This window comes from Crocodylus porosus, unplaced genomic scaffold, assembly GCF_001723895.1.
Source record: "Crocodylus porosus isolate Cpor-Errol unplaced genomic scaffold, CroPor_comp1, whole genome shotgun sequence".
Classification (NCBI taxonomy): domain Eukaryota; kingdom Metazoa; phylum Chordata; order Crocodylia; family Crocodylidae; genus Crocodylus; species Crocodylus porosus.
The window spans coordinates 24,660,759-24,684,779 of record NW_017728907.1 but is presented as its reverse complement, the minus strand read 5'-3'; the positions used below and the strand labels follow the sequence as shown (position 1 = coordinate 24,684,779).

General features: G+C 41.2%; 1 long non-coding RNA gene across 1 annotated transcript; it reads right to left on the bottom strand.

Moving 5' to 3' along the window:
* Nucleotides 1–8,012: 8,012 nt before the first annotated feature.
* Nucleotides 8,013–22,291, bottom strand: LOC109307623. The gene is made up of 3 exons (XR_002100320.1): nucleotides 22,279–22,291; nucleotides 8,713–8,719; nucleotides 8,013–8,099 (listed from the first exon to the last, which is right to left on the bottom strand). It is a non-coding gene; the product is annotated as an uncharacterized LOC109307623 (long non-coding RNA).
* Nucleotides 22,292–24,021: the final 1,730 nt, after the last annotated feature.

The following is a 24,021-nucleotide window of genomic DNA, read 5'->3' as shown; positions in this document are numbered from 1 at the left end:
CCTTCACTCAACAGGATGCATGTCCAGCTGCAACTGTTCTCCCTGCTGCTTTGTGACATTAAGCAATGCTGATATGCCAGTGGCATTCCAGTACTGCATAATACCCCCTCACTACCAAGCCAAAGTCCCTCCAGTCCTGCTTGTGCCCCTCACTTCTGACCCACAGCCCCTGGCCCTGCCAGTGCCCCTCATTCCCATCCTTCACCCCCCATCTCCTAACCTGATGCCACTTGTCCTCAGGCCCCAGCCCCCCAGTGTATGGCATGGGAGGCAGGGTGTGTGGAACAGGGCAGGGATGTGCGGGTGGGAGTCTCACCATCCCACTCAGCCCTCCTGTGCCAGGTCCCAACCACTAGGCTGTGGAGGCAGTTCCTGCACATACTAGTCCAGCCAGGCTACAGCCCCATGCCCTGCTGTGGGCACACAAATCAGGGGGGGCACTTCCCCCCATGGTCTCCCCAATGCCTCATTTATGGTACCCTCCTCCTCCCCATGAGTACACACAGCAGCAAAGAGCCAGCCCTGCTGCCAGCACCCTCCCCAGACAAAGTGCCCATGGCTCTGTTCTGCTCCACATCTGGGTCCTGTGGCTGTACATTTCTGCCTTGGCCCCAGGCCCTGTCCACTGTCCCAGCTAAGCAGTTCCATTAGCATCAGCTGCCAGCCCTGCCCCACTCCATTCCTCACCATGTGGGCTCAGTGCAAGCTGCCACTGCTGCCTCAATCTGTACTCTCCTTTAAAGGAGAAAATCTGAATTTTTCAAAGTTTTTCCATGGCAAACAGAAAACCTGGATTCCCAGACATGACCAAGTTTTCAATTTTTGTTAGATTCATTTTTGAGTTTCAACTTATTAAAGAGATTGATGTCTAACCAGGCTGGCCTCTTGTTGCACTTCTTATTCTTCTGTTGCAATAAGATAGCTTGGTCCTTCTCCCCTAATGTGGCCTGCTTAAAATACAGTAGTTTTTCTAGACTCTTTTTCCCTCAGACATGCCTCTCAGGGTTGATGTCAGATATTTAGATCTCAAAAAAGCCTTTGACTTGGTCTCCCATGATGTCCTCATGGTAAAATTGTGGAACTGTGGCCTCAACAATCTTATGGTCCAATGGTTGGGGAACTGGCCCTGTGGTTAGACCCAGAGAGTGATAGAACCAAGTCAACATGATGTATATTGATCAGTGGCATCCCCTGAGGCTCAGTACTGACCAGTATATATTCATAAATTATCTGGATTCAGGTGTCAGAAGCAGACTGGATAAGTCTGTGGATGACACCAAATTATGGGGAAGCGTGGTCGCTCTAGAGGACAGGCTGGCAATTCAGGGTGACCTAGACAGGCTTGTAAAGTGGGCAGATCAAAACCTGATGACATTCAACACAGAGAAATACAAGGTGCTCCACCTTGAGAGAAAGAATCCTCATCATATTATAGGCTCAGCAATGCTACACTCACTAGCACCATGACCAAAAGAGACTTGTGGGTCATGATTGACCACAAGATGAACATGAGCCACCAATGCAATGCTGCAGCCAGCAGAGCAAATAAAACTCTGACTTTCATCTACTGATGCATCTCAAGCAAAACCCAAGAAGTCATTCACCGACTTTATTCACCCTTGATGAGGTTGTAGCTATAGTACTGCATCCAATTCTGGGCTCCGCACTTTAGAAAACATGTGGAGAAGCTTGAGAGACTCCATAGGACAGCCATGCACATGATTAGAGGTCAAGAGAACAGGCCTTATGAGGAGATGCCAAGAGGCATGGGACTCTTCAGCCTGGAGAAGCAAAGGTTCAGGGGTGACTTGGTGGCAGCCTATAAGTGGGTTATGCATCAGGAACTGGGAGAATGTCTATTCACCAGGGCATCCCAAGAGAGGACCAGGTCTAACAGTCACAAACTGCTGGAAGACCATTTTAGACTGGAAAAACTTCTTTACTGTCTGAGTCTCCAGAGTCTGGAATAGACTCCCCACAGAAGTGGTTTAAGCGCCTACTCTGGATACCTTTAAGAAATGCTAAAATGCTTATCTGGCTGGGGTGATTTGACCTCAGCTGACTTCCTGCCTTTTGGGTGGGGGGCTGGACCCAATGATCTTGTGAGGTCCCTTCCAGCCCTCATGTCTGTGAAAGTAATTAAATGTATGGATCCTGCCCACCTGAGAAGTCAGGTATCTCAGAATACTGGAGACTCAATGATGAAACACTGAAAGAAGTATAATTATTTAGCCTGAGCAAGAGAAGACTAAAGGGGATGTAATTACAGTCTTCAAATACCTGAAGACTGATTATAAAAAGGATGGAGACAGACTTTTTTTCAGAGCCATTGTGGATAGGAGCAGTAGTTTCAAATTTCTGCAAAGAAAATTTAGGTTGGGCACTAGGAAGAACTTTCTGACTATGAGGGCAGTTAAACATTGAAACAGACTATCTACACAGGTTGTGGACTCTCCATCCCTAGAAATTTTCAGGAGCAGCTCCTATAGACACGTGGATGGAATGGTTAAATCAGGGATGACCCTGTCTTGAATAGGGGGCTTGACTTAGATGACATAATGAATTTGCTTCCGGGTTTGTTTGTTTTTTATGATTTATGATGGTTTGTACTCTAGATGTCTCTTATATGTAATAACAAATGGTATAAACCAAACCACCAATAGCTTCTTCTCTATCGCCTGATTACAGTACATACATTTTTTCTCCTGTCCATCTAAGCCCTTATGAGAAAAAAAAAATCTGGACATTCTGTAAAAATGTACAATAGGTCATCTATGGTCTGTGCATGATGCAATATACTGCTCTTACCCTGAATTACTGAAATCATGATTACAAGCTTGTTATTCTGTCAGCCTACACTGCAGTTTCATACTAACTTGGTGTAAATGTGCAGTTTCCTGATTCTGTTATGCCTAACTGCTTTTTTCCATAATTTAAGTTATTAGTTCAGGTTGACAATGTTTCATTTTGAAATCTCAAAAAGAAAAATCTCTAACTATTACAGACTAGAGGAATTTCTGTGCTTTGTCAGATGAATAATTGCATGCTAGTAAGAAAATGCATATAAATATCTACCCTTAGAGAGTTCACAGAAATCAAGAAGGTGAAGAAATGGGGGTCATTGGTTCTGATGTGTCCAATGCTTTCTTTCTACCAAATGAATTATTAGCGGTGCTTGGCTGAAAACAAAATTCTCTCATTTCACTCTTCTAGCACTAAATGGTCTTTTGGAGAAGTTTTATTCTTTTTTATCCCCCTTTTTTTTAATTCTGTAAATAGCTCTGCATATATAGAGTGATTGATAACAGTGCCTGTATTGTGTAGTCAGGGGATTCATTTTGCTACATCACTAGGTAATTTATCATAACTTTAGATGTCGCTGCAATTTGTCACTATTTTTTGTGTTTCATCTACATCTAACTGAAGTCTCATTTCTGCTGCCCACTCCAAGTGGTTATTCACCTGTAAGGAACTCAGTATGAAAGTAGTAGGAGAAGATAAATTCACAAGTAGGTTAGCCTAGGCACATCCTCTACTTTCGGTCCAACATCTAGCGTGTGAAACATCAACCAAAGCCAGGTGTGAGGAGACAACCTACTATTTTTGGGGGAGAAAAGTAAAAAACAAAGGAACTTTCGGTAAAGTTTCTGTATATATGTTTATAGGTCTCCTGCCATTAGAGTGCCATAATGGGGCTGAGCAACAAATTAAGTTTGCCAGTCTTTCAGAAACCATTCACTTTTGAAACTAAAGCATCTGCCTTATGAATAATATCTCAAAGACTTCAGTAATTTATCTAGTTGCTAAATTTTGTAAGAAGTACTTCTGCTTGCAGCATCAGAAAGCTGTGTTAGATATCATCAGATGTCCTCAGTCCATATTATAGTGAAATGCAGATGTATATATCTTTGTGTTTAGAACTGATGGGAAAAATGTTGTGCATAAAATTCAGGGCATTGTATTTGAACCAATTACTTAATTAAACAAAATATTTCATTTAGGAACCAGTTTAGGAAAATATCCGTTAGGAATTGCACGTGCTCAAGTCTCAAATCTGTGTTGTGCTTATTTAGAGTCTTAGAGATAAAAATTGCATTTGAACACTGAAATTAATTCATACAAGATAGATACTTGGGAAACCTGAAAACATGGAACTTAGTATAAGGATAACATTACTCATTTTTATTTATTGTTTCCGTTTTATCATATTCTAACTATAATAATGCTCCACACAGATCCCAAGATGCACTACTGTGAAATTTTCATTATAGCACATTGGTAGACCTTAGCACAATGAAAGCTAAGGTCTTTTACGCATGCCTAAACTTAATGTGTATTTGCCTAATGTGCATTAAGGTGATTAGGCATGCATGTATACGTGTATACTCTAAGGTGCATTAACATGGTGCGTGGGTCGACTTAGGGATAAAGTTAGTCCCAAGTCAATCAACATACATAGCATTAATGTGCCTTAGCATGTCTACATGTGGGTTAAGGCGTTTTAGCTATCCACACCTAAATTTTAGCCACAAATAGCCTAAAATCATTGGGCCTGAATGTGTAGACCCATGCACTTGGTACACCTAAAAATAACTAATACACTTTAAATTGGCCACTGTGAAAATAAAGGTTTGTGAAAAAATGTGAGTTTTGTTCTTAACTTGAATTACTCTTTTAGGAAAGCAGGATTAAATATATTGCATGTACCCATTAGCCTTTTTTCCTATGCCAGGCAATAACATAGAAAAACTTAATGTCTGGGCCGCTAGATACCCATTGAACAAAAAGTGCTCAGGAAATAGGAATAGACATTAGCAAAGATTGGGCACATTTACACATGCTATTATGGCACTTAAATAAACAATGGAGCTTATTGTGCTGGAGTTTATTGCTGCTGGGTGTGCTGTTGGAAAGTGCCTAGGAGCAATTAACTCTGGAACAATAAGCTCTGCAATTTATTCAGATGCAGGTCATGGAGCTGGCAGGGAGCCCCAGAGGTCTGCCTGCTAACCCAGGACTGCTCCCCCTGGCTCAGTCTGCTACAGAGAGGCTGGTTGGGGAATGAGGGAGGTTCAATGTAGGGCTGGCTGGCAGGCAGCCTCTGCACTAAAACACCTTTGTACACCTGCCAGCCCTGCAGCATCTATACATATGCTGCTGCAGTTTTTTTACTCCAGAGAAGAGTAGCACTTGCATTTACAAAAACTTTTATGCTATGGGGTAAATTAGTTTAGCCTAATAGGGGTGCATGTGTAGACACCAAAATGTTTACTGTGCAGTCACCTACACAGTAAACATCTCACGTAGATGTGTCCATTCGGAGGCAGAAAAAATCTCTGAATCACATTTCATTTTGATTTTCTTCATTTCCAAGTTGACAACTTCTTGCCCCCATAGAAGCTCATCTGCAAACTAGTTCAAACAAAAAAACCCTTTTGAGTCTTTCTTTTAGGAAGAGGAATTGAGAGTGAGTTGACCTATCATGTCGATACCTACATTCTTGGAGTGAAAGGGAAGAGATTCTTCTTTCATAGTCCTGCATGTTGTTGAAGATTTAACTGTGAGTAGATTTATACAAGCTGTAAAACACTTTTTATTTATCCACCTTTTTACCAAGCTGCAGCACACTACAGAAATCTAAGCCCTTGACTTAAAATTGAAACAAAAGCTATAATTTTAAAAAATAACTTGAAAAAGGAACAGTAGCATGTAAAGTACATATATTATACATCTTTAAAATATAGAACAATTTAAAAGTATTCTGTCAGGAATGTCTTCACCAATGAACACAGACAAAGTACAGAGCATGCAGAATACTTAATGATATTGTAAAACATCTGTGCTTGCTCATTGTAGGATAAGTGAATCCAGATTAAAGCAGCTGTATAATATCTTGACATATTAAAGACTTCATTAAAAGTTTTCTAGCTTAAACAAAGTATATAATGAGTACATGTGGAACACAGAGCTACTTTTATAAATAGAAACTTTTCTGAATTTACTCATAATTTTATGATATTTCACAAAGTGTTGATTCAGTCTATTCAAGAGATAAGTTTAATAAAATAATAAACAACCACTGTTATTAATAATGATTTCTGGTGCTCAACTTTCCATAGTGTTTAATACTATAACTTGCCAAAAAGAATATCTATTCCAGTGTGTGTATGTGTGTATAAAATATCTCCATGTGCTGTTATACAAATTTTATTTTATCAGCTGCCTCTTAATTTTTTTCCAGTTTAAGTTAAATGGGCATTCAGATGAGAACTGTAACCAAAATGGAGAATCAAAGCCAAAAATAAGTGAAAAATCAAGGTCTTAAGTAGTTAGATTCTTATCTTTTTTTGTCACATAGCAACAACTGCAGAAATATCCTTTTTTTCTACAGCTCATTAGTTATTTTCTATGATGTTGTTCAACCATTATACAAATTACATAATTAATTGTTGATACCATAGAATATCTAACAATTGACTAAATGGCCATGTCCAGATGAGCACAGCTGTGTGGTATGTGGTGCTGCAGATGTGTCTCTGCACTGCGAGGGAGGAGCACAGGGGTTTGGGGTTTTTTTTGACCCCTGGATATTCAGGGGTCAAAAAACCCTTGCAGAAAAAAAGTATTAGAGCTGTGCATGTAGCTCAAAACCAGAACCACACTTTGGCTCAGAGTGGCAGGATCACCATTGTTGCAGCTCCAGGAGGCCCCCAGGACCCCAGGTGAGCTTCCCTTATCCCACCCAGGGTAACCTGCCATGCACCAGAGGGGGCGTGGCACAGGTGTTGACTGGGGACAACTAGCGGCAGCACAAGGTCTCCCACTGCTAGTTGTCCCCAGGGAACCAAACTTCCATGCTCGTGTGAAAGCAGCCAGTGAGTCAATCCTATTAATACTCTAATCAGCCAGTGAGTCAATCCTATTAATACTCTAATCTGTTAGCAATATCATGTAAAGACTCAACATGCTGTTGCTCATTATTTTTTAATTAACCCAACACGAAGCCATTTCTAGTTAATAAAGGTGATTTAATCTTACCTAGAATAAAATAAAACTTAAAAATATGTATATTATACCATTGCTACATTCTACAGTGGGGGGAAAATGTCAAGAAGAATTTGTTCTTTTGCCAGGATAAGCCCATAAGTGAGAAAATCTTACTGATACAAATGCCTTTCTATTCCAGGAAATCAAAAAATGGGCATTATAAATGAGATTAAGTTCATAATAAGAACAAGTTTTAATAAAGGAGACAGAAGATCAGGAGTCAAAAGTTCAAAGAGTCTTAGAACCTTATTTCTATTGTAGTTAATGGAACTAATTGAATAATTCTACAGGGATAACAGTTATTAATTAAGCTTATTGTCCAGTACCACCTCTTCTTATTTATTAATATGGGTATCTGTCATTTGGTGTGAGAATCTGCAAGGTAAATTAATCATGATTGAAAACAGTGGTTGTTTAATATTTTATTTAAATGATGTTATGAATAGACACAATTAACACTTTGTGAAACATCGTAAAGCCATGAGTAAATTCAAAAGAGTCTCTATTTATAAAAGTACGTCTGAGAGGAAACAAGAAACAAAAAACAAAAAGGGGAACGGCAGGAATGTTTACTGATTTAAATGATGGAGCTATAATTATTTTATAAATGTAAAGGTGTTTCCTATTAAAGTTCCATTTCAGTGTGATGGATCAAATTCTGGCTTCATAACAAAGTCTTCTAATATTTATACAGGTGTTATTCATATCATTTAAGGTCAGATATAATCATGGAACATCTTCTGCCCATCTGTAAATCCTAAGATGTTAGTGGAACAGTTCTTTCACTATGTCTTCTAGAAAGAAACAAAGAATGGAAAGCTCTGAACAAAAGATTTATTAGTTTCCACGTTACATGCATCTTGTAGTATTGCTTTGTCTAAACCAGCAGTTCTCAATCTTGTTAGTCTCAAGGAAACTCCTGGAAAATGCCAGTTCTTAGCTTGCACTTGTTTTCTGACTATGTAAAAATAATAGAACAATCCACATGTTGCAAAGAACTCAGAACACAACAGCTCAGAATATTTCTGACATTATGGATACCTATTTGAAATCTTTGTGCTTATTTTGTAAATTGTGGGTACATCTGTAAGTTCATTAATATACCTTAGATACTGTGCAATTAGTTTAGTGTTTGCTTAATAAAGTACTAACTAAATGTGCAGTAAGTAGAGTTACTGTGCAGTAGCACCAGTGCATCATTTTTTTAGTGACACTGCACATTAGTCTAATAACACTGCATAGTAGGTTATAAGCATGATTTTTAATCACCATGCTACTGCACAGTATTGTTAGGCTAATATGCCATAAATGCCTCATGTAGATATACCCCTATGTAAGTATTTGGGCACGCTAATTAAGAATCATTTGTCTAAATGTTTGAATGGCTATCTGAAGAAAAGATGAAATAAGTGATGAGAATTCTTCTAATTCCTAATGCTGGATTATATTAAAAGCATTGAAGAGTTTATTACACATTTTTGGTTTAATCCTTCGTCTCATATTTGACTTCATCTCAAATAGAAATAACATTTTAATTTTTGAATATCAGGATTTCTTAGTACTCTTCTTTTTTGCCATTGGATGAGCTTCCTTGGCAAACTTGATTTCAAGTGAATTATTCCTCTTGCACTGTGAATGTACTTAAATTATGGCATCCCAATTCACCTGCAAGCTAAACCAGAAAAAGGTTCCAATAGAGGATATGAGAATCTGTTTTTTCCTCCTTTTTTTAAACCTAATTTAGGATTCACCCAGCAGGAGTATTTTGTAGACCTGTGCGAAATGGGCCCTATTTGATTTGGATTCAGATTCGGCCCTAGTCAGGGACAGTGATTCAATCCATTGATTCAGATCACTGTCCCTGATTCAATTCAGATGAATCCAAATCTGAAGATTCAGTGCAGATTTGGCAAATCAGTGATTCCAACACAGACACAGCTTTAAAAGTCTTTTTCTACATACCTTAAGGTAGCAGTGCAGCTTGTGATTGCTGAGGTGCTGGGGCAGATGGAGCATCCCACAGGAGTACAGGGGGCTTTCCAGAAGGCTTGGCGGCAAACCCGGAAGTGGGCCAGAAGTACTTCTGGTCCACTTCTTGGTCTGCCACGGAGCACACTTGGCCCCCACCCCATGCCCTCCCAGCTTGGCGATCAGCCACAGGGGGACCCTGGGTGTCCCTCCAGACCTAGGAGGCATCAGTCACTGAGCCAAAGAGGCACAAGAGGCCCCCCTGTTTGCTCCCAGGTGAATCAGGAAGTGGACTGGAACTGCTTCTGGTCCACTGCGGGTCTGTTGCCGAGTGCACTGGGGAGTCCCCCTTGCTTCTGTTGGACTCTGCATCTGCCCCAGTACTGCAGCATTCAGAGCCCCTGCTACTTAGAGGTATATAGACATTTTTTAAAAGATGTATCTATGTCCAAATCACCACATCTGTCCAAATTGATTTGGAAGATTCTGAATCCATTCAAAGAGATTAAAGGGTTCTTTGATTTGATTTGATTTGAATTCAGAGATTTGGCCACCAAATTGGGCCGAGTCTCCACCGAATCAAATCATGGACTGAAGCTTTGCACAGCCCTAGTATTTTGCTGTTCTCCAACAGGGGTGTGAAATTCACTTCCTACCTTGTGCTAGCTATAGACCACGGGGTTCTTGCAGACCAGTTCTAGCTTTTGGCATAGGATGATCACAATGGTGGCAGCAGCAGCTCTTGTTGTGCTCTGGTGCACACAGTGGTGTTGGCTGTGGTGGCAGCTCTGACTGTGGTCCAGTGAATACGGTAGTGGTAGCAGTGGCAGAACCAAAGCTGTGCTGCAGCCACATACCTTGCACTACAAAAGCAGTGGATGGGACACGTGCTGGCTCCATCTCCACTTTGGGGCAAGCTTCATGTGGGAGCAGCAAAGCCAGCAGCTGAAGAGATAGGGCTCCTTCAGTGATAGCAGGTGAGGCAGCCTGAGTGGAACTGGAGCCCTATCAGCCCTCATTCACCCTCCTGCTGCTTGTGGCTATGTTCATCACAGCATGAAGAGCTCAGATTCTGTGGCAAGCCACTCCTCAGGTGCACACCTCCAATTTCTGGTAGCCTGGCAGGCCAAATTGATGGCTTTATGGGCTGGATCAAACATACTTCCTATGTGAGGTCATAGAACCATGGAAAGTTAGGGTTGGAAAAGACCTCATGAGGTCATCTAGTCTAACCTTCTGCTCAAAGCAGAACCAGCCCCAGTTAGGCTCCAACTCAAAGCAGGACCAGCTGCTTTATAAAAGCTCTAATTCATAGAGCATGTACCTGCTTTATGATTTATTATGGCAATTTGGGGTTCTCTTTTCTTCTTATGTCTGCTTCTGTGTAACCTACTTAATTGTTAGATTCTGCTGTTTTGTACACTGGTCACTTCTCATGAAATGTCATATCTACCTCAAAGACCTCAACTTCCGCAGAATGTTGATACTTTGTAAATGACTCCAATTATTTATGTATTCCATTTTCTGTATAAAGTTTGATGCTAGATATAAAGTATAATTTGCTCCATTTACAGTTTTTGATAGGAACTTAGTTGGGACATTAAAAATATCACACTAAAGGAATATGAGCTTATGGAAGAGTAATTACTAATTCAGTAATTCTTTTGGTGCCTGAGGTTTAACAGCTTGTACATTGCCAGATATGAATGATATGGAAACAGATGTTGGAATTATTTATGGTGACAAAAACAAATACTAAAATGCATGCGAAGATCAAAGTTCTGAATATGTAATTTTTTGGTGTAATAATATAATATTTGATTGATTTGAAATCGAATAAAAGCATAAACACAGTGTGCATTTCTAATTTACATAATAACAATAAAGAGCACTAAAGTATTACCTTTATTTTTCATTTTAATTATAGTTTTATACTTGTATGTAATAAGATTCTATGGTCTCTGCTTTAAGAATTGTTGGATGTCCACTGAACTCAGAGGGAGACACTTACTAACAGCAGAGGTAGGCCTTCCTTTCCATCATACAAACTGTAATCAGATTTATCCAAGGGATGCAAGGTGTGGCAAGAAAAAATGAAAAAACCAGCATCATAATATACTGATGTTAATGAAGTTAATGTATATCTCATTATTTCTTATTAATATTCTTTATCCTCCATTTTAAGCTGAAATTTCTGACTCCTCATTTTTGCTATTCTGCTAACCACAATCATTTCTTCCTTTCACAAAATAATTCCTTGGAAATCTTTATGTCTTCTACATAGATGACAGAAGGGGAGGAGGGATAATGGGCCTTGGCCCCCTGAAATATGGGGCAGGCATAGGGCTGCAAAGCAGCCCAGCCATGGGCTTTCAGCAGCAGGGGTGGGGAGGAGAGCAGTCTCAGCAGTGAGGGAGGGAGTGGGGTTGGGGCAGGTGCTGCACAGCTGGGGTGGAGCATGGGACTAAGCTGTAAGTGGCTCATCCGGAGGACGCGGCTCCTACTGCTACATGTACCCCAGGAGGCATGGGGGGGTTGTGTGCCCCTGGATCTGTGTAGGGCAGGGCAGGCTGCTACCGCAGGCTGGGTCAGAGATGCACCAAGCTTTTCCCATTGGAGGCTGGGCTGTGCTGCACTTATGGTGGATGGCAGCAGCAGCAGTGCTGGGAGGGGAATAAAGTGGGGGAGGGGGGGGCTGTAGCCACCCTACAATTCCTCTCCTTCCAGCACCACTACTGCCCACCCCAAGCACAGCACAGCACAGCCCAGCCCCCACTGGGAAGAGCCCAGTGCTGCCTCCAGCCCCAGCCCACAATGATAGCCTGTCTTACCCAGCACAGATCTGGGAGAACATGCCCCCTTCCCCGCTCCCCATTCCTCCCCAGATGAGCTGCAGAGCTATCCTGCACCCCATCCTGCCCCATGCCCAGCCCTACTCCTTACCTACCGTGATGGCCCTCCCCCATACCTTTCCCTGTAGACTTACCTTCTGGAAAGCATGCACACTCAGCACCCCCCCACCTCCAATTTTTTTATTCCTCCACCTATGGTTTTTTAGGAGGAGGCTATTCTTTTTCTATCCCCTACAACTTCATCCTCCTAATTCATCCTGGGAAGGTCAACTGATTATCAAGTACCTAAATCTTCTGTATGTAGCATCTTTTCTAATATAAGCAACCCACCTCTGTGACACAGATTGCAAGGGGTTTATTCTGATTAACTGGACATCTGAGGTGCTTCATTTGGCTATTTCATGGTGTCTTTAATTTGGCTTCCAAAATGGAGCAAAGTGTAGAGGAGCAATTCATATTTTGTTCCACATATCTCTAATACTGATATAAAAAATGACAGTTGTTATTGGCCTTAACAGAGGTCAAGGATTGAATCATAATGTCATGAAGAATATACTGTACTCCTACTTCTTACTAGTGTACCTAACTTATTATGTTTTCTTCAATATACAGAGTGAATTGATCTTTTCCCACTTATAGGGTATGTACACACATTACTTTTAAGTTGGACCTTGTACAGACATTTGCTGCACTGGGACTCTGATCTAAGTCAGGGTGGGAGGAGGAGAGATAGAAAAGGTGCGCGGTGATGCTAATGGATCCTGGAGGGGGGAGGGGGTTGGTGGGTCTGGGATTGGAGCATTGACAGGTCTGTAGGGAATAAGGGGTTGTCCATCTTGGGATGGGGAGCTTGGGAGGCTAAAAATAGATCAGTCATGGTATGGGAGGGTAGGGAAAGCACAGCCTGGGGGCTGGGGTGAAGAGCTTCTCTTTCCCAGCACTGGAGCTATGTTAGAGTAGCTGGTCATATTTTATGCTTTAGAGCTGCACCTGTTTATAAAGTGGTGAGTTATAGTATTGTTTAAAGTTTTCTTTTATATTTAGTCTAAAGTTCTGTGTAGCCTCACTGTTATCTGAACTTTTCATTTTGCTGGTGTTTGCAATATCAGTTGGCCTTGCCTCTTGCAAGCAGCGTATGGCCTTGAGTTTGCTCAAATGATGTTTCTTTCCTCTTCTATCACTGTGAAATTTTCTTCTAACACAAAATATTAATAGTTTTGCTACTAGCTCAAATTAACTGAACTTGGCACTAACCAACCAAATCAGGGATGAAATAATTGATATGCTAATGAAAGGTGATAAAGGAGACCAACGGACAATGCCCAAAGTAAGACAGCAGAAAAAGTTCAAATTAAGAGGTGTGTGCTTGTGATGGGTCTGTTGAACAAAGAAACTGAGTGGCCATCGTTTCTGTTGAGCAGAGTAACATCTGGGGTCGGGTGAGATCATTGCACTGTTTTTCTGTCTCTGAATATAGAAACTGCGAAAATAACACTTCTTGTACTAATGAAGTTAGACTTTGATTTTAGGACACTGAGTTGTCTGTGTTCGTATTTCATGTTCCATTTAAGGGTTAATTGTGCTTTAACAATTCGTAAGGCACTATCTGCTGGACAGTGGTGCTATCAAGCTATGCTTTGAATCTGTATAGATGTTTGTTAGCTCAGCCTAACTTGTTCCCAATCTAGTTTAGTTTACATACTTTTTGCCAAGTGAACCTGGCACACTGATAACACTGACAGAAGATTTTACTTGGCTGAACTTAGAGATGCTTATAAAGATTGTGTGGTTGGTGGTGGGGGGTGGGGGGGGGGGAGCATCACACTCCCATGATCATTCCTTGAGCACAGAGATATTTTTAAGGAACTAGGCCATAAGTACTCTTGGTCTCAGAGATCTGAGACAAACTGGGCATGTTTACACATTTGAATGTGCTCCCAGGAGCGATTAACTCTGAAGCAATAAACGCCACAGTTTTTTTCAGGCATAGCTTGTGGAGCCAAGGCAGAGTAGCCCTGGGTGGAAAGTGGGGGTCAGCCTGCCAGCCTGGGACTGCTCTCCCAGCTCAATGTGCTACAGAGGGGCTGGCTGGCACACAAGGGAGCTTTAGCTGGGGGATAACCGGCAGGCAGCCCCTGCACTGAAGCACCCTGGATAGTGCTGCAGAGTAAATTAGTGTACTCTAGGGACACACATTTAGTTGCCAAGACATTTACTGTTCAACAAATTAGTCAACCACAGTAACATCCTGTGTAGGTGCACCCACCAATAGGTTATTTAGGACAAACTAGTATTGCCACTGACCATATTGTGCTTGTATTGATTATACAAGAAAAGCCATGTTATCTCTAACTTTACCAACTGGCAAGCTCCACTAACTGGCACCTGTCATTTTGCCTAGGGATGCAGCAAAAGTGAAACCGGAAGTCCCACTTCCAGTTTTGCCACTGCAAGCAGAGTTCTTCTTCACTTCTTCCTTGTAGACCACAGCCTGGGGCAAAGCAGCTTGCAATGGGGCCCCCTCCCTGTCCCCTGGCACACTGGTGCCAGGGAATGCACCGGACAGTGCATATGTGATTAACCAGCATATTTCATTAACTGGCATCCCCCATTCCCTGGGGAGGCCGGATAACAGAGCTTCTACAAAGATTTCTTAAACCTTTCAGAATTTCTAAACTAAAACTGCACTTTTAAAACAAGCAAGCAAGCAAGCAAAAACACTTAAGAAACTTAAAGGAAAAACTGCATTCTTTTTCTGAAAATTAGATATAGTGCTTTCTCCAGTTTTAATTTCTACCATGTGTCTCAACAATCCAATTGGGAATAACTTGATCACTTTTCTAAAAAAACCTACTTCAAAACAGCAATAATAATAGGAAAAAAATCTCAGACTGTTTTTTTTTTTTCATTAACTCTAATAAAAAAAACTTTTGGCAAGGTTCTCTCTCTCAATTTTAAAAGGAATGAGTCATGCTCTGAATTACTGAATGTAGCTGACTTTCTAATGAGAAGGAGTAAGCAGAAACTGTTATAATTACTTCCAGTGTTGGATGAAATCAAATTTAATAAATTTTCAAGTCATCCAGATCACTTTCCTTATTACATTTATTGTAACATGAAGCTATCAGAGTATTTGCCAGGTATAATATTTTGCTGGAAACATCTTTGATCAGATGCATGGCTTAACTGACAAAATGCTAATTCTTTATTTTCCACCAGTGCAAAATACATGAACAATATTGCTACAGATTCTGAGGAAGGAGGGGAGGTTAAAAAGAGTGTTTATTCTTCTCTGGAAAAAGAGGTGTATGGTCTCAGTGGTTATACTGGTCCAGATTATTCAGGGGTCTAAATTACAGTCTCTCTGCACGTGCAGTTCTCAGTTAAGAGGATGGCTGCAGTCAGGTGCTTCCATCCCCTTAGGATCCACAATCTAGAACCCTCATTGAAAGGATGGGAATTTTCACCTCATTTCAATGACTGAGCTCATTTTCCTTTTAAAATAAGACTCCTGAAGGAGGATTAAGTTGTCATATTGTCACCCTCTGTACTTACATAATAATCTAATAGTCTAATATATCAAAATCACTTTCCCAGGAAGTGGGAGACCCAAGTTTAATTCTCTTCTGAGAGTGAGGGGACCTCAGCCTACTTTATACAAAAGAATACTCAAAGTTCAAGGTGATGTGGTTTTTTTAGACCAGAGTACTCTCCAGAATTTTTTTCCACTTGTTTCAACATGTTGAAAAGGGCCCGAGGGACTGCATACATATATCTTCTCTTTCCACTTTTTCCTCCTGGCCACCTGGCTACAGTGAAATTAGAAAGACCAGGAGCATGCACTGTTAGTTATTGGGGTATGTTTCCCCAGTCTATTGGGTTAAGAGGCCTTAGTAATCTATTTCTGTTGAAAGTGAGAACCCATTTTGTTGTAGTTGATCAGGAAGTGAAGAAAGGACTGATCAGGGAAAAAGAAAAAAACACTTTTCAAAACTTTGCTCAATATCACTAATATGTTTGCTTATGTGTTTATTTTTAACAGGCATCTTTATTTGTGACAACTACATAAGAATTTCTGCAATACTAGGGGAACTGTAATACCTGAGGGCTTTGTACAGGGGGAAGGTTTGAAGTGTCCATAGACTTCTCATGAGAAAAGTGGGTTTTATTTGTCTTACTGCTTTCCTCAGTATCTTTATACAGTTCCCCATTGCTTTTTTATGCTGTGTCTGAATTATGTGGCTGCAGGAGTACACAGCTTTAAGAAGCATGTACAGTTCTGAATAAAGTTAACTGATCCATTTTGTACACTTCTGACCATAGCTTAGTGCTTGGGCAACAGAGTCAATATTGCCATTATACCATAAAACTGCCAGTCTCAACAATGCTTGTTGAACAGGAGGGAAGATGTTTTGGGTGTGGAAGAAGGAATAAGCAGGAAAGAAGGTAGGCCATCATTTTTTCCCCATTCAAACAGGGTAGGAGAAAATAAAAGCAGTCACAAATCAATGTAACAAAGCTCTTCATCAGCTTCAGCTAGATTATTTGTCTCCCTGAGTTACTTGAGAAAGTGTGGCTTTGCCTCATATCTAAAAAAGTAAATAATTTGTTTTATGACCAGCCTAAAATTAGTAAAGTCACCGGGTCAGATTTCGTATGGTTTCTGAGAGCAGTTTGTAGTGTCTGTGGATTAGGTAAGTGGCAGTTTTCTTCATCCACAACTGCTCTGAAATGTAAAAGGTATCCTTTTTTAATCCAAATATAAAAGTACCTTTTTTCTTATAAAGCCTTACTTTGTTGCTGTTACCTGGTGACATACCTTATACTGCCCCTTATTTCAGATATTTTTTTAATGTGTGTGCACCTTCAGTGATAGAAATAAATTCTTGGCTTTCATATTTTGGCCTTCATATTAAACAGGATTTCACTGAAATGTGCATCATTTTGTTGGCTTATGGGAGATCTCATACCACTCCATATATTTTGCATAACATTTCCTTTAAATGGAAATATCAAATGGAAATACACTGCTATCTTGAAAGTAATTGAGGTGGACGCAACTCTAATTATGGGACAGATCGCTAAAAGTGAAAAATCTGTAAGCTACCTTCTAGATATACTGTATAGTGATGCCTAATAATAAAAATAAACATGGGGACACAAATAAAATTTAGGATACCCAGTAGATCTCTACACTTCCAATCAGTCTAAGCTAAGGCTAAATTTATATAAAAACATGCCACTCTCTCTTTCAGTTCAGTAAATGTAGCATTTCTTCAGTCTGTTAACGATCCAGCTGAACAGACCAGAATCTGCATATGGACACTTCAAAATAACACTTTACAAGATGAACATCTTGGACAGCTCCCTGAGTGAATGCGATGTCCAGCAAACAACACAACATTTGATTCAAAACTGCAATCTTTGCAAATGCCTGGACGGGGCAGATGAAATCTGCACATTGAGCGATAACACCTGGCAGTGGCTCATAGATTTGGAGGTTGACATCTGATGCCATATTAAAAAAAAAAAGAGAGAGCTTTTCTTCCAGGTGCCTACCCCAGGAGATTAAAAACACCAGAATCCTTTGCTGTGAAAACTTCAGCTCTTAATTGACATATGAGAATACACATGTAGAAAAATAGGACTAATTTCTAGACATTCCTCTTTTCTGATTCCTCCAATGAATAAGCTATGAATCATTCTCCTTCTGGTTGCTGCACTCTTTCAGGGCCCCTCTACATGTGCAGATAAAGGTATGATGAGATCTAATGCATGAATCACATAATCGTACCTCCTGCCATAGCAGAAGGTGTGACTGTGGGAATCGCACATTAGTTCTTATTTTACCTTATTGCCAGTGCATGAGGAGCCCAATCCTTGGGTCCCCCTGCACCAGTAATAAGCAAGTTCCCATGGCTGGGAAGGGCTCAACTGAGGAGCATCTAGCACCCCCAGGCTGGCAGCTACGTGCCTAAGGCTCGATCACAGCAGCTGCAATTCCTTAGCCGAGCTGGCTCCTTGCATCCAGCGTTTGCAGCTTTGGGGACCTATATTGCCAGGAATCAGAGTTGGCAGATGCTGAGAGTCCCTTCATTTGTGATACTCCCAGTACTGGCTGAACATGGCACACCCCCGCAGCTGTACAAAACTCTGCTACATATGGAAATGAAAGCTATAAATTAGTAGGGCTTCACGAGGCTTCGGACAGAGTTTCAGATCCAGAGAAGCTTTGGACACTTTGGGCTCTGAAGCAGCACATCTGGGTTGAAGCGCTGGCCTTGTTAGGTTTCCCAAAGCAGTTCAGAGCTTCCGAAGCGCTTTGGAGCTGCCTCAGAGATCTGGCCATAGGGTATAATGGGGGAACAATAAACTATCTATAACTTTGTTGTTTTCTGTCTAATTTGGATGAAATTTTTTAGTGTTGGTAGACTCTTCAGAGATCATAAAGCCTGCCAAGTTTCAAGTAGATAGGTGCAGGGGTTTGGGAGAAACTGCAACCCAAATTCTTGAAAGCAAAACTCCTGTCACGTCTATGTGTTACACCACAGGGGGGTCAAAACTGCAGGGCCGGTAGCTCTTGATGAGGCCACAAAGCCTGCGAAGTTTCAAGAAGATCAGTGCAGGGGCTTGGGGGGAACTGCCCCTCAAGCTGTGGACAGGCAAAACTCATGTCCTGGGTGACACAGCGTGTGTTAAGGTGCAGCAGGGTGACAGCTGCAGGAATGGTGGCCCTTGCTGTGGCCACAATGCCTGCCAGCTGTCGAGGAAATCAGTGCAGGTGGGTTCTGGGGCCCTGCGCCCCTAGCTGCTGACAGGCAAAACTCGTGTCGTGGGTGCTTGTGGGACTGACTGTGTCTGTCCTGGGGTATGGGAGACACTACTGCAGGCCTGGCTGCTAAGCTACTGTGTTACCAGTTACCAATCAATCATGATTCACTCAGGGACCAACTCAACACACAGGACCTAGCTAATGTAGCCAGTTCATTGCCATCAATTAGCACCTCCAAAACCAGGCTAAGGAGAGGAAAGAATCAATACAGACAATCAAATGCCCCAAGACAGACACAATCAGTCCCATGAGCACCCATGGCACCAGTTTTGTCTGTCAGCAGCTAGGGGTGCAGGGCCCAGAACCCCCCTGCACCTATCTCCTCAACATCTGACAGGCTTCGTGGCCGCAGCAGGGGCCACCATCCCTGTAGCTGTAACCCTGCTGTGCCTTAACACACACAGGGTCACCCATGTCACGAGTTTTGCGTGTCCGCAGCTTGAGGTGCAGTTTCCCCCAAACTCCTGCAATGATCTTCTTGAAACTTGCCAGGCTTTGTGGTTTCAGTAATAGCTACCAATTCTGCAGTTTTCACCCCCTGTGGTGTAACACACAGACATGACAGGAGTTTTGCTTTCAAGAATTCGGGGTAAAGTTCCCCCCAACCCCCTGCACCTATTTTCTTGAAATTTGGCATTTTCTGTTGCCTCACCAGGGGCCATCATCCCTGCAGTTTTCACCCCACTGTGGTGTAACACACAGCCATGGCATGAGTTTGGCTTTCAAGAATTTGCGGTACAGTTCCCCCCAAACCTCTACACTGATCTTCATGAACCTTGGCAGGTTTCATGCTCCTGTCAGAGGATACCATCCTTGCATTTTTAATCTAAATCAGACAAAAACCAACAAAGTTATAGATATTTAATTGATTCCCCACATTATACCTATGGCCAGATCTCCGAGGCAGTTCTCAATCTCTGGAGCCGCTTCGGTGGGACCAAGGCTGAAACCCAGTCCAGAGCTCTGGATTGGATTGCTGCCATCTAAAGAGGCTGGATTCAAAGGCAGATCAGATCACTGCTGACTCGCACAGGCCTATAAAGTAGTGCACGTTTTCGAGGTTTATAGCTGACTGGAGCGTTGTATGGCATAATAGCTACTTTGCACTAGAGAAAGTGTAACTGGTCTCAAGGTACTGTAACCCATTAATTGTGGGATACCTATAATGACTAGAGGTGGCCTCACAGATCTTAACCAGCTCCCCTAAATAGTAATAACCAAGAAAACTAAAAGCAGGTTTTGTAATTTTGCTGGGGTGTAAATACTACTGAAGTTCCACAAGATTCAACAATACTGTAAACAGTAAAGGTAAAATCCTCTGACTGTGTTATTCTAAGTTAACTTCATCTGAGGAAAGGAAAAAAAACATACATCTCCAGCTTTCACATAACACTGCCCGCTAACCATCTTTTTTTTTTTTAATGCAACTGTAACAGGTGGGGTGCCAGGGGTTGCTGTAATGCCCCTTAGAGGTCACCTTGACCCTGCCTGGCTTTTGCTCTCACCTTCCAAGGCCTCACCCTGGTTCCTCACCTGCCATGTATTGTTGTATAACTTGATGCAGGGAGGCTGTCCTCAAAGGCTGGTGGGCCTAGGTATTCTCTCTCCCTTTCTCATGGTTCACTCCCACTATGTCCTACGAGCCTTAATGGCTCAATCTGTGATCTCCTTTCACCCCTACAGCCACATCCATGACTAACAGATGACACTCTGTACACCATTCTGTCCACTGCAGAAGCCACAGCACTCTTGGCTTTAGCCTCCCTTTCCTCTGACTACAGACATTCAGCTCTGGCCCACTGATTTGGGCCCAGCTCTGTTGGTCAAAGCCCCATCAGTTTTCAGTGTCTCTGGGCCCTAGTCCCTGTGGCTCTCACTCTGAGCCAGCCTTTAGCCTCCAGTGTGCCTGACCCAAACCTGGGCTGATCTCCCCATCTTCACCCTCAGCCCTCTGGTCCCTTACCCTGCTTGCCTTTTCAGTAGTCACGCATGTGTGTGTGTGTATGTGTGTGTGTGCATATATGTATACACACATGCACACACGTGTGCGCACACACACACTAGTGGGAAAGGGAGGAAAGAGAATTGTGGCAGGGAGCCAGGAAAATAACCCAAAATGCATATTTTTCCATGATTAAAATGAAACACCACTAATATATATGTTAGTACACTAATCTATATGTTAGTGGTGTTTCATTTTAATCATGGAAAAATGTGCATTTTGGGTTATTTTCCTGGCTCCCTGCCACAACTTTCTTTCCTCCATTTCCCACTAATATGTATGTGTGTGCACATATATATATATATATATATATATATATATATATATATATGCACTAACATATATATTAGTGGCATTTAATATATATATATATAAAATCAAAAAACAGTGATTTTTTTTTAAATCAGAGAAAACCAGGATACCTGGTCATTACCTCCTTACAGAGCCACAAGCTCCCTTTAATTTCCCCTGGACAGCTCCAGGGAATAACTCAGGTGCCTGCTAGTCCACCTGCTCCAAGGCATCTTCCTCGGGAGTGCCTCACCCTTCAGCATGCAGGGTCAGACTACCTGTTCTGGCTCAGGCCCTTGGTTTATATGCCTAGAAGCCATGCCTCCTTTGGTCACATGCCTTATTGAGCTCTGCACAGGGTATTCTCTGTCAATCAAGGCCAGCCTGCCCTCCTGCTGCTGTGGCCCCACACAGCCAGATGAACATGCTGCATCTTCTCAAGGGGGCAGGAGCCTCCTGGATCCTCACCCCAATTCTCTTTCCTCCTGTTCCCTTACTCCCAAGTAACAGGGTCTGGGTCCCCTGTTACAGTAACATATTCACATAATTCATGTAATACAAAAAATGACATAGCACACACTGGAGAATACAGGATTTTAATGTCTCAGAATATATATTATCACATCCTGCACTTTTTTATTGTATATTTCATATTATATTACTATGCAGAGTGCTATATAAGTGACAAGAAATGTTTGAGTAAGAGCCTAAAACTCATTAAGTGTTTGTTTATATAGGTGAGAGGGTTTCTAACCAGGCAAAGTTTGGGAATGCAGATTTAATTCTAAGACGTACTAAAACCTTAAACTGGATTTGAAAAAATATCATGGGATGGTATTTACATTTCCATATTCTACCAGGGCTGCAAATAAATTCAGAACTTCAGTTTCCAGTGCTTTTCCACTCAAGAGTTTTACAGAATTGAAATGGAAATAAAGCAGGTGATTTGTACTGAATACTATTACAAAGGGAGTGCAATAAATTTCTCACTTTCAAGAATAAGCAGTGCATGACATGGCTTTTCTTCAGTTTCTGGGAAACAATTTAATGATAGAAGAAGTTATGCAGCACCAGTTGTTAATACTTGGTTTAATTATGTATCAACCTTGATGTAATAATATTTCAATTCAATGTTTTATTGTGTAAACAATGACAACAATTCAAGTCTGATACCTGAACATGCAAAGTAGTAGACTGCTTTTAACTCTAATTTGTAAAATATCCTGACAGTCAAGGACTCCATATCCTTTCCATGATTATAAAGGAGTAAAGATAAAGAATTTCACTTTATCCATGGCTAGCTATAATTTTAAATAGACATTAGGCTCAACCATAGGCTTCTAGTGTAAACCAGGGCAAAATGCCTATTGATATCTAGTAATTATTTTGTTATGGCATATATTTTTCTGAGTGAGAATGGGTAAATGAGAAAAGCAGACATGGTATGTTGCTCAGTGGATCATACAATGGCCATTACAGAAAATAATGGATCATGCTGTTGGCCATTACCATAGGATTTCAACTATTCAAGTGCTCTTAAATATGTTTGCATTTGAGTATACAAAGTGTCCAGTTTCAAAGCTGAAGCACATAAGGTCACCATGTGAATTTAGCTAAGAAAATCACCAAAGACAGTGAATACTGTACAGATTGGTTTGGATGTTAATTGTTTCCTTAAGATGGGCTAAAACTCATTTACATAATAGGTTTAACCACTGCTCTTCATTTAGCATAGATGTACCAGACACTTAAGCACATGTTACTGTCCAGAACAGAGGCAAACACAAAGCTGGTCTGGAATTCAGATCATTTGAATTGATAGGCTTTGCTGGTTATTATTTTGATGGGGAGCGTTCATGGAAGAGTGACTGCTTTAATTGGAGAAACAAAAAAGAAACACCACAGGAATGAAAAGAAAAATAGAAGAAAGTTCTTGCACATCTGGAGGAAGCATGGTATGACCTGAAAATCTGGGAACGCAGTGTTTTGGACCAGTGCTGGCTGGGAGAGACAAGGTGCAATGAACTTATCTCTGCTTTGTATGATCTCTCCTGGATTGAGATGCATAGGGGTCAAAGACTATATAAAATATAATCTTCTCAAAGGACAATTGGTTGTTTCACTGAGAACACAGTGATACTCCAAAGGCACACATTTTTAGCCCATGACTAACTAGCTGTATCTGAGTGATGCATTTGTGGCAATGGATCCCAGGGTATAAAAATAGAAGGCCAGCAAGTAGCTACACTATAGAAACTTAGTGGGAACAGAAGGACTAGTTGATTTAAATCCCTACAGACATGGGGAAAATCAGACTTTTGAGGTGGTTATATCATGCTGAAAACACCTGTTCTCTAGGCTGAGATAACTTTAGGCAGAGCCAGGTAACAAAATCTATATTATCCAGGATGGATTTTTTAAATAAGTGCATAATTGACACAGGCAACATAATTACTGAGTGCCTTGGGTGGGTATTATACATGGAAAATATCAGGGGCTATCCTGACCGATCAACAGGGCTGGTACCTCAGTCACCTCCTTCTTCATTATGCTACTGATTCTTAAAAGGCCTTAAAATTCCTCTGCTGAGAGCTGTATTTACTGTATTCACTGGTAAATTGGCTCAACACATTACACTTTCCTTTTCCCTGTGTTGTCTATTTAAAATGTTCCTTTTGGACTAAGTCCAAGATGTAATGTCTTGAAGGCAAGTTCTGATCTCTTTAGTTATGGTGAATAATTTCATATTTATTATATGCTCCTATTTATTTCACTGATTTAGAAGTGCTATATTATCTGAGTAAGTGTGGAAAAAACTGGACTTTCAGTAGTATTTTGCTGGTGTATAGATGTGCCGGTGTATAGATGTGCCTAAAGTAAAAAGTTTCTAGATTTCTGTTATAGAAACTTCTTAAATCTAGAATCTTCTCATCTGATTGATTTTCCCTGAATATCAATAGTCAGCTCCACCCATAAATGAAAACTTAAGAAGGAAAAGAACCATATTATTTAATAATGTGAAGGTGAAA